Source organism: Mustela putorius, unplaced genomic scaffold (genome assembly GCF_011764305.1).
Source record: "Mustela putorius furo isolate JIRA1106 unplaced genomic scaffold, ASM1176430v1.1 tig00003853_pilon_pilon_pilon, whole genome shotgun sequence".
NCBI lineage: Eukaryota > Metazoa > Chordata > Mammalia > Carnivora > Mustelidae > Mustela > Mustela putorius.
The window spans coordinates 75,534,131-75,548,888 of NW_025422005.1; the positions used below are offsets into that span (position 1 = coordinate 75,534,131).

A 14,758-nucleotide genomic window follows, 5' to 3' on the forward strand; every position below is an offset into this window, starting at 1 on the left:
TCCGTGTCCTGTTAGGGATGGGGGAGGTATTAGGCGCAGCCGGTTCCCCAGGCAGAGGCAGCCAGGTGGCCGCCTCAGAGGCCCGGGCGGCCCCGCCGGGAAGCGCGGGAGGGTTCGTTTTCCACATCCAGGGGAAAGCGTCCGGCGGCCAGCGGCAGCCTCGCCGGCCAGTCCGGGCGCGGGGTGGTCTCCGCAGAGGAGGAAGTTCCCGGGCACGGCGGCCTGCGTCACAGCGGGGCTGGGACCGCGGGGCGGGCGGGCGGCGGCGGCGGCGGCGACCCCGGGGCCGGGCGCTGGGCGGCGCTGGCTGCCGCTGGCCCGGCTGCACGCGGGGCGGCGCTGGAGGCGGCTCCGTCCGCGGCCGGGGAGGCGGAGGGGAGGAGGGCTGCGGGGCTGGGGCGGTAGCTGCGTCCCGGCTCGGAGCCCGCGAAGAGGACGAGGAGGAAGGCGCCGCCGTGGCCGCGGCCGCAGTGCTCCGGGAGCCACACGCCATGAGCAGCGGCCCCGCCGACGACCCCGCTGTCGCTGGCCGCCGCTGAGCCGGACCGGGAGACAGCTCGCCGCTCCCCAGCACCCTCCCCGTAGGCACCCTCGCGCCCAGAGGTAAGGGCGGGGACGGCCGAGGGATGGAGAGGGGTGGCCCGCCGAGGACCGCTGGGCTGGGTCCGCTAGGTGCGCGGGAGCCACTGCTCTCCCCGCCTCGCTCGCGCCCTGCCTGCTCCCGCTCTCGGGCGGGCGGAAGGTGGTCGCCTGCCGGGTGTTTGGTCCTGGCAGCCACCCGCTATTGGGGCTTTGGGACCCGCCAGCCCCTACCCCACCCATCCCAAGCCAGCCCCAGCGTCGGGGCCGGGGACCCCAGCCTGGGGCGGAGCACGGCGCGGCAGCCGCAGGTTCTGCGGACTTGGTGGGGGTTGGGGGGGGGAACTGGGGGGTGGAGGACGAGGAGAAAAGGCGGCCACCGCCGGGGCGCTGGTCCTTCTTCCCTACCTGATAACCCGGTGAGACCCCACGGCCTCTCCCTCCTGGTCTGCTCTCCCTTTGTACCCCCGAACCCCTGAAGTTAGCACTTTCGGGGGGAGAGGAATTTGATGGTCTCCGACGGGAACCAGAGCGCCGTGCCTGCCCCTTTGCAGGACCCGAGGGGAGAGAGGGTTTAGCCGGGTCGGGATGGGCCCCAGAAGCCAGGTGTCTAGGCCGGCGGTTGAGACCAGGACTGCCGCCTTCAACCCAAAGCCAGGGTCGCTGGTCTTTCCCTTTCCAGCTGGTTCCAAGCAGCGAGGTGGCTGGGGATGGAGTTAGCAACTCCGGAACCTTGGGATGTGCTCCTGTAGACGCTAATTCCATTCTTTTCTCCCCAGCCAGTTCTTCCCTCCCCCACCCCACGCCTGCCGGTGTACATCAGATTACAGTTCCTTCAAAAGCTCGCACGGTACCTAGCTCTGAAAAACCACAGACACTTAGCCCACATCCCAGGACGGGTATTTCAGAGTGTGAAGATCAAACTTCACTTGGTTTCAAATTCTTTTTAAACATTTGAAACTCAGCAAACCCGTTAGGTAAACATTTGCAAGTCCCCATCCTCCTTAAAGTAAAAAATAAGAACCAGTCATATTTGTGGGAGTGCTGGCGTTGGGCAAAGGGAGGGTTGAGTGGTCCTATTTATTGTAGCTTTATGGGGGAGGAATAGATAAAAGAAATGGCAGTCTTATTTTATTCACATACTTCTTATAATGTAAGAAACGGAGGTTCGACCCATGGGCACATTTACAGAGAGGTATGGAGTGCTTACCTGAGGCATCTGTGAAGCTTCTTCATGGACAAGTCAATAAGATGCCATCTAGATGGGAAAGGAGGCAAAGTGATGGTAACCCCCTTGCTTGGGCCAACACTGCAAAATCGCTAGAACCAAGGAACTTTATATGTGTGTACGTTTTTAAATTTTTTAACGATTTGTGTAAACCCAAAATGTAGATTTAACTTCCCCAAATTTGCTCAGATTCATAAACCGTGTGTTGGGCGTGTGGATATAGATAACCCATTAGGTGTATACAGCTCTAATCTATGATATTTGTATTTCTTCTGAATTGCTTAATTAGGAAAGACCAGGGGTGTAATCCTGACTTACTTTACTTTGGAGTGATTAATTTAAATACAGTGTTGAGATCAGTTTGTTTGTTTGCTTTTGAGGGGCAGTTGGGGACCAGTTTTGCAAGGATGGCTCCTTTTCATGGTTCACATAATGGATTGACCACAGATGGTTCCTACCACTTCAACAGTGCTATCAGAGACAGCAAGCATGTTTAACAATTTTCTTAGTAATAAAATTATCAAAGTCTTTGTTAATGGTACTAATCTTTTATTTCTCAGATTGACTAAGCACTTTGTTTAATGGAATGCTTTTAGAAGAAAATGCTTTTAGTGAAAAAAAATATGAGGGAGTATAAAAGAATGAATAATTTTCCATTTATGTAAATTTTAACTTTTAAAAACAATACAAGGTTAGCAATTTTTAAAATGCCTGAGGTGTCTAATTTTTACCAAATTGCTGTTACGATTTTCCAATAGTCTGTAGTATTTTTAAGTTATAGTCACCAGGAACATTATAATAGAGCCCAAGTGTAAAACAAATGGGGTGGAAAGTTATACAAATTTTGCCAAGCATTGTGTTAATGATTTAATATGGTGGGTACATTGTTATTATATAGTCGAGCACTGTAGGTACCTAACATACATTACACTTAGATTCATAAAACAAATTCTTTTTTTTTTTTAAGATTTTATTTATTTATTTGACAGAGAGATCACAACTAGGCAGAGAGTGAGAGGGAAACAGGCTCCCTGCTGAGCAGAATGCCGATTCGAGGCTCCCATCCCAGGACCCTGGGATCATGACCTGAGCTGAAGGCAGAGGCTTTAACCCACTGAGCCACCCAGGTGCCCCCATAAAAAAAATCCTTAAAGTAGATGGTGCCATCAACTTTTTACAGAAGAAAGAGGGTCAAAGTTTGTGACTTACTCAAGACAAGATAGCTAGCTTAATGCCTGAATGAAGCCAAGCCTCTTTAGCCTTATTGATGTATTTTTTGTTTTCCAAAGCTGCCTATCTTTTTTTCTACAAAAATGTATTGTTAGCTTGCTGTAATGACTCTGTGAAGAAGCCGAGATTGAAGAAGTAGAATCACCTGTCCAGAGTTTTCCATGGAACTAGTATATAGCAGAATTCACATCTGGAATCAGGACCATCTATTTCCTAAACCCCTGTTATTGCCACTGATCTCCGTTAAATGACAGATTAAGAACTTAACCTAATGGACATTTCACTTTTTTTCATCAGCTGTTCTCAATCCACATGATAGCGACGGTCCATAGGCTCCAATACACTCGCAAGGTTTTATACTCATTCCCTGGAGTGCTGGCTGTATCTCCAGCCCGAGATCACTGATGAAAGCATATTTGCAACCAATGAGGGTGACATGACTATAAAGGTATCTTTGAATGGACTTCATTTCTCTTAAAATAAAAATCAGGCTGTGTTGGCATGGGGGAAAGAGCATGGTCTCAAGATGGGAAAAGTTGGTATCAGATTTTGGCTTTACTGTCCAGTAGGAGTGTAAACTAATTTCTGCCATGGAATTTTCCTGAGCCCATTTCCTGACATATAATGGAGTTAATAACACCTACTTAGTTGGAGTATTATCCGGACTAAATGTAACAATCCATATAAAGGACAGCTCCTGTCACCTACTAGGTGTTCTGTAAATGGTAGGGATTAGCACCCCTGTATCCCAGTACTGAAGGAAATTGCTGCTGGATTTTGCTCCATCTATATTTTACTTGCATATAGTGATTAGTCATTGTTATCAGTGATTCATTCTTCATATGGCTAGACAAAGGTCTAATCTGGTCTCTAGCATCTTTAACTTTTGAATCACATCCTTTTTTTGTAGTCCTGACTTACAAACATTTACTCACCTTACATAGTTTTTCATTTGCTCCACTCTACATTTTTTTTTTTTTAGAACTTTATTAGCCATACTTCAGTGAGTTGGAATTTGTAATTTTTGGCAAACACACTTTCCTGTTTTCTGTGTCTTCTGATTTCACAGCCTTGCTTATCACCACAGGCACCATGACAATCCCACTGTCTTCCCACCACATACCTCACCCCTGACCCCCCTGACCAGATCACTGCTAGCTAAAACTCTGCATGTCCTTCAAGGACCAGCCTAAATGCTACCTCCTTCCTGAGTGCACATACCTTCTATTTTAAATCCTTTCTCAGTTCACTTATAATTCAGATACCATATACTCCTAATAATTAAAAAATATATATATGTATATATTTTACTTTTTTAGTTATTTGACTGGATAATATTCTATGAAAGTCTGTACACTCTTTGAGGGCAAGGGCATTTTTCTGTTTCTTTATATTTCTTGCATAGTATAAAATACAAATAGTTTCTAATTTCTGAATGAAAGATGAGTCAGATATACTGAGGGAGAGCCTTATAGTAATTAGGAAAGGGGCCTAAATTATTTGTCGCTGTCACAAGATTATTAGTGACACCTTCCCCTTTGAGACTTGTTTGTTCCACCCTTTTCCACCAGTTTAATTGGTATTACGTTTACTGAAAGGCCCTTTTTTCTTTTTATTTTTCTTTAGTTCTTTCATTTTTTGTAAAGAGAAGGTGGGTGGGGCACAGAGAGAGAGGGAAGAGAGAATCCCAAGCAGGCTGTATGCCCAGTGCAGAGCCTGACCTCGGACTCAGTCTCACAACCCTGAGATCATGACCTGAGCTGAAATCAAGAGTCTGTGCTTAACTGACTGAGCAACTCAGACATCCCTGGAAGGCCATACTTCTTAAAGCCTTGGCCATTTGGGACCAGATAAGAGAGCTATGTTTCATTAATAAATGGCTCCTGTGGTAGTGTAGAAAACTCATTAACTTTGCAAGTACTGAGCCCATCAATAGTATTTGAGTAGTTTGGTATTTCCAGTGGTCCAGATGGATTTCTTTAATTTGGAATAGGATTTACCTGAGGGAAAGGAATACCTACCTTGAGAGAAGGTTGAGGTAATGAGCAAGGAGGATTTCAAACCCTTTTGGTTGGTAATAGGACTAACCATGGCACAGTGCAAAGACTGCAACCAGAAGTGACCTTCATGAGAGAATCAGCACAGGGAGAAGACGCAGACCATTTCCCACAAATATGAGAGGTGGGAAAAATGGAAGTGGTAACAGAAATGAAGCTTAACTACAACAGTAGATGACTGAGGCCTGCTAGATAAATGGTATTCCTGGAGTGTAGAAATAGGAAAGACACTGTGAGGCAAGATAGGCAGGAGAGGAGAGGAACTAGGGTGGCCTCAAACGCCCAGTACCTTAATATATTCTCATTTGCTGCCTGGGCTGGCCCAGAAAGACAAAAGGATAATCTCAGAGGTTTGCTTACAGTAGATAGTTTGGCAGAAACTTCTTGAAAGTTTCCTAATTATAAGGAATAGAGAATGACTGAACTCTTCAATAGAGAATCTGGGCTATCTGCTTAGAAGTGTAACACACTCACAAATTCTAGGAGTGAATTTAGGATGACTATGGTATTGGATGGGTATTCCTCTAAAATATGGTTCTATAGGGGCTCCTGGGTGGCTCAGTTGATTAGGCATCTGCCTTTGGCTCAGGTCATGATCCCAGGGTCCTGCATCAGGCTCTCTGCTCAGTGGGGAGTCTGCTTCTCCCTCTTCCTCTGCTCTTGTGCTCCTACTCATGCGCTTTTTCTCTCTCTCTCAAATGAATAAAAATTAAAAAATCTTTTAAAAAAATCAAATAAATAGAATAAAATAAAATATGGTTCTATAGTCTGTGATATATCAAATTGTGAATGGCAGCTGGTAGAAAAATGGTAATGTGGATTCAGAAAACGAATAGGATTTAGAAAAGGGGCAAGTGGCAAAATTCAGAAATCATTTTTAAGAAAGATGTCTCAAAGCTTAGGAAAGTAACTGAAGATGTTTCAGATGACAGAAGTATTTTGAGTCAAAGGAATCCAGAAATATATGTGGTTTGAAGAACTCTTCTAAGAACTGGGAAGAACCAGAGCTATTCTGTTGGAGAAGGGCCGGAAGGTAGAGCAAAGAGGAGCTATTTTGGCTAAGCCATAAAACTGCCTGAATGCTTGAAACACTAGGGAAAACATAATGGAGCTTGTAGAAAAGTGTTTCCAACGTTTTTTTTTTTTTTTTTTTTTCATTATTATTCTCCCTCCACGAGTTTTTTTTTTTTTTTTTAGATAAATTGTTCTATTGCAGATACGCTGTATATCTGTTCATAAACTGTGACCTTTTGGCAGGCTACAAACAATTATTTAAGATTTCTTTTTTTTAACCCCGCCTTTCAAAACTGATTTTTGACAGCAACTAGATTGCCCCCCAGTTGAGAACACATGGAGTGGCATGGTTCTATATTATGCCCGAAAATCATAAAAGGGCCAGAACTAAAGACATAAAGAAAAGTCAATATATGTATTTGTATGAATGTGTATGGTACCTTAATTCACAAATTCTGTGTATTAGATTGTTCTTTTCTTTTTTTGCCTTTATAAAGAGAAGCATACTCTATCAGCTCTTAAGCTGAAATATACTTGTAAAAAAATATAAGACTTCTAGTTGTCCCAGTTCTCCCTTGGCAAAATTATTAAATTTATAAAGTTATCTTCCAAAGCCCCCTCTACCTGCACTCTTTTCTTTCCTGGATAGGAAGCCCTTCCCAGACTTTAAATGCTCAATACCCTTTATTTACTTATGTTATGCTGGGAAGGCTCTGCTATTAACTATTCATTCTCGTAACTGGTCTATTATACATGAGCATAAATTAGTTTGTCTCTAATAGAGCATTTGTATTTTAAGTCATTTATTTATACTTACGAAATACTGCGTTCCCTCCCAAAGAGATTTCAGTTCGTATCAAGTAGATATTTGCAGGGGAGTGGGGCTGTGATGTCATTCTTTGCTTTTTCATGTTCTGTTCCTTACTCCAGTTCCCTAGGGCACATAAGGCTGCGCTTCTGGTGTCCGGTCTCAGAAACTGCAAGCCTTAGAAGAGCTTGGTTTTTTTGTATATTGACTTCTTTCAGCATTTGGAGCCCATCAGCCCTGGCACAGTCCCTTTCCTGCAAATAGCTCATCCTCGTCTCCTCCAGCTTTTGTTTTTACTGTATTGCTCTTTTTCCTTTCCTTCACTGTCAAATCTCCAGTAATTGTTTTTCAACATCTTTTCTTTATCACCTTTGGAGCTGCACTGAAACCTCCCTGAGGGCAGAGACTGTATCTGTCTTGTTCAGTTCTGTTCCCACAGCACCACCACGAGTCTGGACATAGCTGCTCAAGACAGTTGTGGGATAAATATTTACTGGTAGATGTTACAGTAACATTTCTAAGCTACCAGTTCCGAGTGTATCCTTCTCCCTTTCTGTTATTTTAAATTCTGATTAGGAAATTTGATAGTGTAACTAGAAGTTATCCTTCTTAATAGGGTCATGAAATATGTACAGGGAAATATTTCTATATGTGATTGGAAATTAGAGGCTAGCATTACATAAAATATATCTGAGACAAAAGTCACTAAATAAGCTAAATGACTAAAAACTCAGGAGTCCTGTGATTTCATTCTGTGTATTTGAAGAACTTATCAAACCAACAAAAATTATTAAACACTCTTTCTCAAATATTGTTGAGGTTTATGAAAATTAGGAAAAGGTTCAGGGGGTGCTCTCAGGGTCCTGGGATTGAGCACCGCATCAGGCTCCCTGCTTGGTAAGGAAACTGCTTCTCCTTCTCCCTCTGCTTTGTTCCCTACTCATGCTCTCTCTCTCTCTCTCAATCTCTCTCTGAAATAAATAAATAGTTGTGTTTTTTTTTAAAGGTTCAACTGCCTTTTTTTTTTTAAATGGGAAATATAACCAATAAATCCAACTTCCAGAAAAGTATTATAGAAGATTCTTAAGCTAATAACACCTTGATTTTTCTAAATAACTATGAAAATAGCTTCATTAGAAAAACACTCCCAGGCTAATTTGTATTATCTCCCTTGACATTAGCTCTAGGATAATGTTCTTATCAGCAAAGTTGGGAAATACTGTCCAGCACACACAACTTTCTAGTTTGTTTGAATATGTTCATTTCTGTATCACTAGTATTTAGAATAGTGCCTCACATGTAGCAAAGGATCAATAAATATTTGTTGAATGAGTAAATAATGAAATCCAAGATGGAGAAAGACTAACCATATGCCATGAGGGCAAAAGCAAATTTATTCCTAAGGAAATGGTACCGGATGACTAGTAGACTGAATAGACTGTTAGAAAAACTTTCTAGACAAATCATTTATTTATGAGCATACGTTAAAGTTCTATTCCAGTCTGACATATAAGAGAAAAGTTTTCTGGTAAGACAGTTTGAAAATTCATTCTTACTAAGGACATCTTATAAAAGTAATGGATGGTTAGACATCCTTATGAGACTAGATAAAGAATGTGGGTTGAAGGTTATTAGACTATGGAGTAACAGTTGGCAGTTAACTGGGTGGCTTGGTAGCTGGTTTCCAAGGACAAGCCTAGTCCCCATTTCACATTGTACAGAAGGCTAGCCTGTGCAGTAAGGATGAAAAAATTAAGACCTAAAGATGAGAAAGGGTAAAGTAAAAGTGTCTCTCCTTATAAACTTTGTGATTAGAAATTAGGATTTCAGGGGCACCTGGGTGGCTCAGTGGGTTAAAGCCTCTGCCTTCGGCTCAGGTCATGATCCCAGGGTCCTGGGATCAAGCCCCACATCAGGCTCTCCACTCCTTGGGGAGCCTGCTTTTTCCTCTCTCTGCCTGCCTCTCTGTCTACTTGTGGTCTCTGTCTGTCAAATAAATAAATAAAATCTTAAAAAAAAAAGAAAAGAAATTAGGATTTCATATACTAAGAAATCTACAAAGCAGCAGTTAATAATAATTGCCTCACTAATCTCTAACTGACCTGCAAGTATTTAAAATTTACCCCAAAATTTTAGAAGTAAATATGTTGACAGTCATTATTTCAGTCAATCCCTGTACATAAACATGCAGAAGATTTTACTTGTCCCAAGAGTGTATCCTAAAAATGTAATCACATTAATAACATTTTGTCTATTAGCTTTTTCCCCCCACATGAAAGCTTTCCCCATAATGTGATTACAATAAACAGAGCAGCCTACTATTGACCTAATTAAGGAATTAAGGAGCAAATCAATTAAAACTAATGATCTCCAGCATCTCTTTTACTTATGCATGCCATGTTCTGGATTGTAGGAGAGGGAGGAAACCTTTGATGCTACCTAGAGACTGTCTAGTGTATATCAGATATATTCTGAGTATAAAAAAATCTCCTGTCTTTATTGCTCCAAATTTGGAACATAATCTTAAGACAACATTGTAAAATGTTGTCAGAGAAAAATATAGATGTCCAATGATGAGATAAGGCCATTTTGTTGGTTGTTGCATTAACTACTAACAACTTAAATTACTAACCACTTAAATAAACCACTTAAACTACTAACCAATTAAATAAGTCTATTTTAAAAAGTCAGAATTCTAATTTCTCTAGAGGTCAGTAATCTCTAATTATTCTACTTGTTGACTTTCATATATTTACAATTTCGATTCCGAAAAACAGTATAAAAGCAAAAAAGCTGGGGCATCTGGGTGGCTCAGTCGGTTACACATCTGCCTTTGGCTCAGGTCGTCCTGGGATGTAGCCCCACATGAGGCTCCCTGCTCAGTGGGGAGCCTGCTCCTCCCTGCCCTCTGTTGTTCCCCCTGCTTGTGCTCTCTTGCTTTCTCTCTCTCTCAAATAAATAAAATTTATTTTAAAAAGCATGAAACCCAATTGCCTCTTTTGAAAGAATACATTGGGTTGGGTAAAGACAAAAATAACTTTTGCTACCTGGGTAGGATATGTAAGTAAATAATTTTACAGCCTCATATTGATAAAAGTCCATCTCAGAAGTTATTTTGAGTTATTTATTCTATTAAGTTATTTATTTTATTAGTTATTTATTTTATTAAGATACTTTAAAAAGTAATTTTGTCTCAGTATGTGTTATTTTTTGGATAAATCACATAAGCTAAGCTAAGCCATGGTGGATGACAGTATTTAAAATGTTAGACTTTACTTTTTAAGATCAAATTAATTTTATAGAGCATGTTATAAAATGATTATGACCTTCTTTGAGTGTTATAAAGAACAAATAATGTTTGTATTTATGATATGTAAATTTAAACTATCCCTTGATAGTATTTTGTCAAAGATTATTCATTCATTATCTAATTTTAATGTTAGTCCCAAGCTTTAAAATTAATTATCCTGAATTACAATTTACACTGCCATTTAAAAATAGTATAAGGGTATCTGGGTGGCTCAGTCAGTTAAGCATCCAATTCTTGATTTCAGCTCAGGTCATGATCTTGGGGTTGTGAGATCAAGCCCTAAGTGGGGCTCCATTCTCCGCCCAGAGTCTACTTGAGATTCTCTCTCTCTCTCCCTTTGCCCATCCCCCCATGTGTGTATAGGCTCTCTCTCTTTAAATAAAGAGATAGGGGTGCCTGGGTGGTGCCTGGGTGGCTCGGTGGGTGAAAGCCTCTGCCCTCAACTCAGGTCATAATCTCAGGGTCCTGGGATCAAGCCCCACATCGGGCTCTCTGCTTAGCAGGAAGCCTGCTTCCCTTCCTCTCTCTCTCTGCCTCTCTGCCTACTTGTGATCTCTGTCTGTCAAATAAATAGATAAAATCTTTAAAAATAAATAAATGATAGAGAAAATCTTTAAGAATAGTATGATTCCTATTCAGATTAAAAATCTATCAAATAACTATGACATTCCACAGTTTCACTTTACTGCAGCATTGCCTAAAATTTATAACCACCATTAAAAAAACATACTAGCTGTAATTCAATTTTGTTGAACATATCTACAAACACTTAAATTTTTAGTGTAAATAATGATCTGACCTATGATATAAATACAAGAAATTTAGTAACTTCCAATTAAATATGCATCTTATCAGAGAACAGATTAGTTATGCATAAGCTAAAATACATTTTAACCGCTTTACTGAGATATAATTTGCATACTATAACACTTAGTTTAAAGGATACAATTCATTGTCTGTTAGTATAATTATAGAATTCCTCACCATAATCTAATTTTACATTTTTGTCACCCCAAAAAGAAACCTGTACCCATTAGTTCTCTCTTCCCACCATGCCCCCCCACTCTCCCTCCACCCAAGCTCTAGGCAGCCACCAGTCTGTTTTCTGTATCTATAGATTTGCCTATTCCAGACATTTCATGTGAATGGTATCCTACAGTACATGGCCTTTTGTGACTGACTTCTTTCACTTGGCATACATTTGAGGTTTATCCATGTTGTGGTATGTATCAGTACTCCATGACTTTTTTTTGCCAAGTAATATTTTATTGTATGGATATACCATATTTTCTTTATCCATTTATCAGTTGATGAATGTTTAGGTTGTTATAATGAATAATGGTCTCATGAATGTTTGAATACAAGTTTTTGGGTGGACATATGTTTTCATTTCTCTGTTGGATAGAGTTACATAGAAACAGAATTGCTGGGTCAGGTATAACTTTGTGTTTCAAATTTTGAGGTGAGTTTGATGAAATGAGGTATAATTTTTGCATCATGTCCCAAACTAGAATAAAATCAGGGCTGAGATATTAAACTCATTAATTTTCATTAAAAAATAGTTTAACTTGTCCAAGTATTCATCTTTAGGAATATCCATTGAACTTTGAATTTTAGTATACTTCAACCACAGTTTGCAAAGTACTATTAAAGCACCGCTAAATCTCTTTAAATTTTGGATTAAAAATTCTGGTTAAGAACTATAGAAAAGGAGGCACCTATGTGGCTCAGCTGGTTGAGCATCCAGCTCTTGATTCCGGCTCAGATCATAGTCTCGTGGTCCTGGGATCAAGCCCCACATTGGGCTCGGTGCTCAGAAGAGAGTCTGCTTGGGATTCTCTCTCCCCTTCCCCCTGCTCATGTTCTCCATCTTTCTCTAAAATAAATAAAATCTTAGGAAATAAAAAAGAAATATAGAAAGCACTACTGAGGGCTAACTCTATAGCTATTTTTATATTTTTGGATCCCTGATCCTTAGGAACTGAGCACCTCCAGTTAATGCCAAACTTCTGTGCATTTTCCTCCTTTTTGTTGTACAGTGGAGGAGGGATATTTTTCATACCCCTTACTCTAGAAATAAGTGTTTATTTGCTTCTGCCTAGAAAATGTGAACCCCATTCATTTGAAAGTCTACTGTCTTGTTAGTTTCCCTCTGGAAAGGGGTAAAGTCACCTATAAAATTAAAATATCTCTTATTGGTTAACATTTTTTTCAGGTACTGCTCTTTTGCGTGGGATGGTGATAGAGGCTGTCTTGAAAGTTGGATCTGTTTCAGTCTATTTCACACTATTCTTTGAATTCACTGTCAGACCAAGACCTGGCAGAAATTTCCCTCAACCCTTTCTCCCCACACGCTTGTAAAATCACCTAGACAGATTTCCCTTTTCCCTTCTTTTCAAAGTGAATCTGTTTGTTTAAGGAAGTATTCTCCTAACACACAAGAGACAAACTCCTGCAACCACTTAACCTTCATTCTTAGAGGTGTCCTAAGCAAGTGGGAAGCTAAAGGTCTAGTAGGGGCCCAAGGGACTCACTCACCATAAAAACAGAAGACTATAAATAACCGCTTCCAAACACAGGCGAATGAACAGAAAACCTCTGAAAAAAATTCCTATGTACAATTTTCACTGTTAGACAGTTGCAAATATATACACATTCTGACTGCAAGCAAAACACAGAAAACTTAAGATTTCTATGAATGTTGTCAAAGGATAATTTTCAAAAAGTTGAATGTGACTCTTAATGTAGAATGAACATGATAAGGATTTATTCAAGCTCTTAATAAAGAATCCAGCTGGTTCAAAGAGCATTCAAGGAACTATCTGAAAAAAGAATGTTAGAATAACATTGCTAGGTGAGATAGAAGAACTAGGTAATGTCCTTCAGGGCCATGAAAAATAAACAATATTTGGGATTTTCTTTTATACTGGAAAAAAAAATCTACAAGTCTGGAATTTAGTCAGCAATATTTAGCAAGTCCAAGAAAGTTATATTTCTCTAAATCTTTGGGTGAGGCTGTCAAACAGATCTTTAGTGTTACATCAAAATGGTGTACTGCCTTCCCTTTGCCTCATTTCCAAGTTTTGGATACTTTTTTCTTAATAATGCATACTTTTGCTCACCCTAAATTTTCTTTTTAAGGGCTTTGACTGTTTCTTAGTAAAGTAACAGACATTTAGCCATGGAATGTGTCAAATACAAACACTGGCCATGGAAATCCTTAAAACATGGGACAGAAACTTTGGGTTCTACACTTGACTCCTTGGAAGTCCTTTATGTCTCTCAGATGTCAGTGTGCCTCTTTAACCTCGTTCTGGGAAGGAGTTCTATTTGAACTTCAACCCCATGTTCAACCACTTCGTAGGGCCTAGACTGCTCTCCAAGCTCTCAACTTGGATGGCAAGTCATCTAAGCCCAGTAGAATGAAAATCCATTCAGACGGCCAGTAGACTTGGGCATTTAAGTGCTCAAATTGCCATAAACCAGCAAAAACTCCAAGGCCCAGGAAGAGAAACACAAAGCATGTCAATAGCATGCATGTCATGAAGTCTCTTAATCCAGAGGCTACTCGCAGCTCTGCCTCTTCTGAGCTGAGTGAGTCTCCATTGAACCTTCAAGAACCATTACACTAGGCACTGGCAAACTGAGACCCATGTAGTTTGGGTCTGCAACCTGTTTTTTATCTGGCCCACTTGCTGAAATTGGTTTTTACATTTGTGAAGGGTTGTTTAAAAAAAATTTTTTTAAAGAATATGCAACATAGACTATATGTGACCTGTAAATCCTAAATATTTACTATCTCTCCCTTTTTAGAACAAGATACTTACCCCTGCACTTTAAAAAAAAAAATGACAACTTTGTTGTTAGTATGTATCAAAGTTCTATAACCAACTTCCTGTAAAAGAAAAGCTTTCTCATTGGCTAATTTAAAGACTTGCTCTTGATAGGGACATTTTGTGGGAAAACAGAATGGTTAGAAAAGCATTAGATTTGACATCAAAAGAAAATAATATTTGTTAAAGGGCATTAAACTTGGTTGACAGTTGGTCAACTGTGTGGGTGGTAACTAACTTCCCAGAACAAGTCTTAATGTCATTAAAGTTCATGAGAATCAGTTACTTGAGGTTGTATTGAGAGCACATTTCTTTCTGGGAAGAGGGTGCAACTTATATCATAGAAACAGATTACAAACAGTTTTTCTTTTACAAGGCAATGTATTGTGTATTTTAAAAGCATACACTGGGATGCAGTAAAAGAAAAGTAGACTCTAGGAACCTTTGATACCACACTAACTCTCACAGTTTAATTTAGGACTACACAAATAAATAGGAAGATGAAAAATTTGGGAGTCAGAAGACCATCACAAAGAGGATTAAAGCATTGAAAAACTGAATCTATGTGGAAAAAATGAAAGGAATTGGATGTTCCAGCTAAGATGAGGATGACAAGGAGAAATCTTACAATTACTTCCATGGGTATAAAGGGGACTCCAACTGAATATGAAGAGCAATTATACATCTCTTCCCAAAGGG

At 40.3% G+C, this 14,758-nt stretch overlaps 1 protein-coding gene across 1 annotated transcript in view; it reads left to right on the forward strand.

Moving 5' to 3' along the window:
• The first annotated feature begins 325 nt into the window (after nucleotides 1-325).
• The window catches only part of LRRC8C (leucine rich repeat containing 8 VRAC subunit C), a 77,903-nt gene continuing 63,470 nt past the window's right edge, over nucleotides 326-14,758 (forward strand). The window contains exon 1 of the mRNA XM_004752632.3: nucleotides 326-603. The gene's annotated coding sequence lies outside the window, so the exon portion shown is untranslated. The remainder of the gene's footprint in view (nucleotides 604-14,758) is intronic.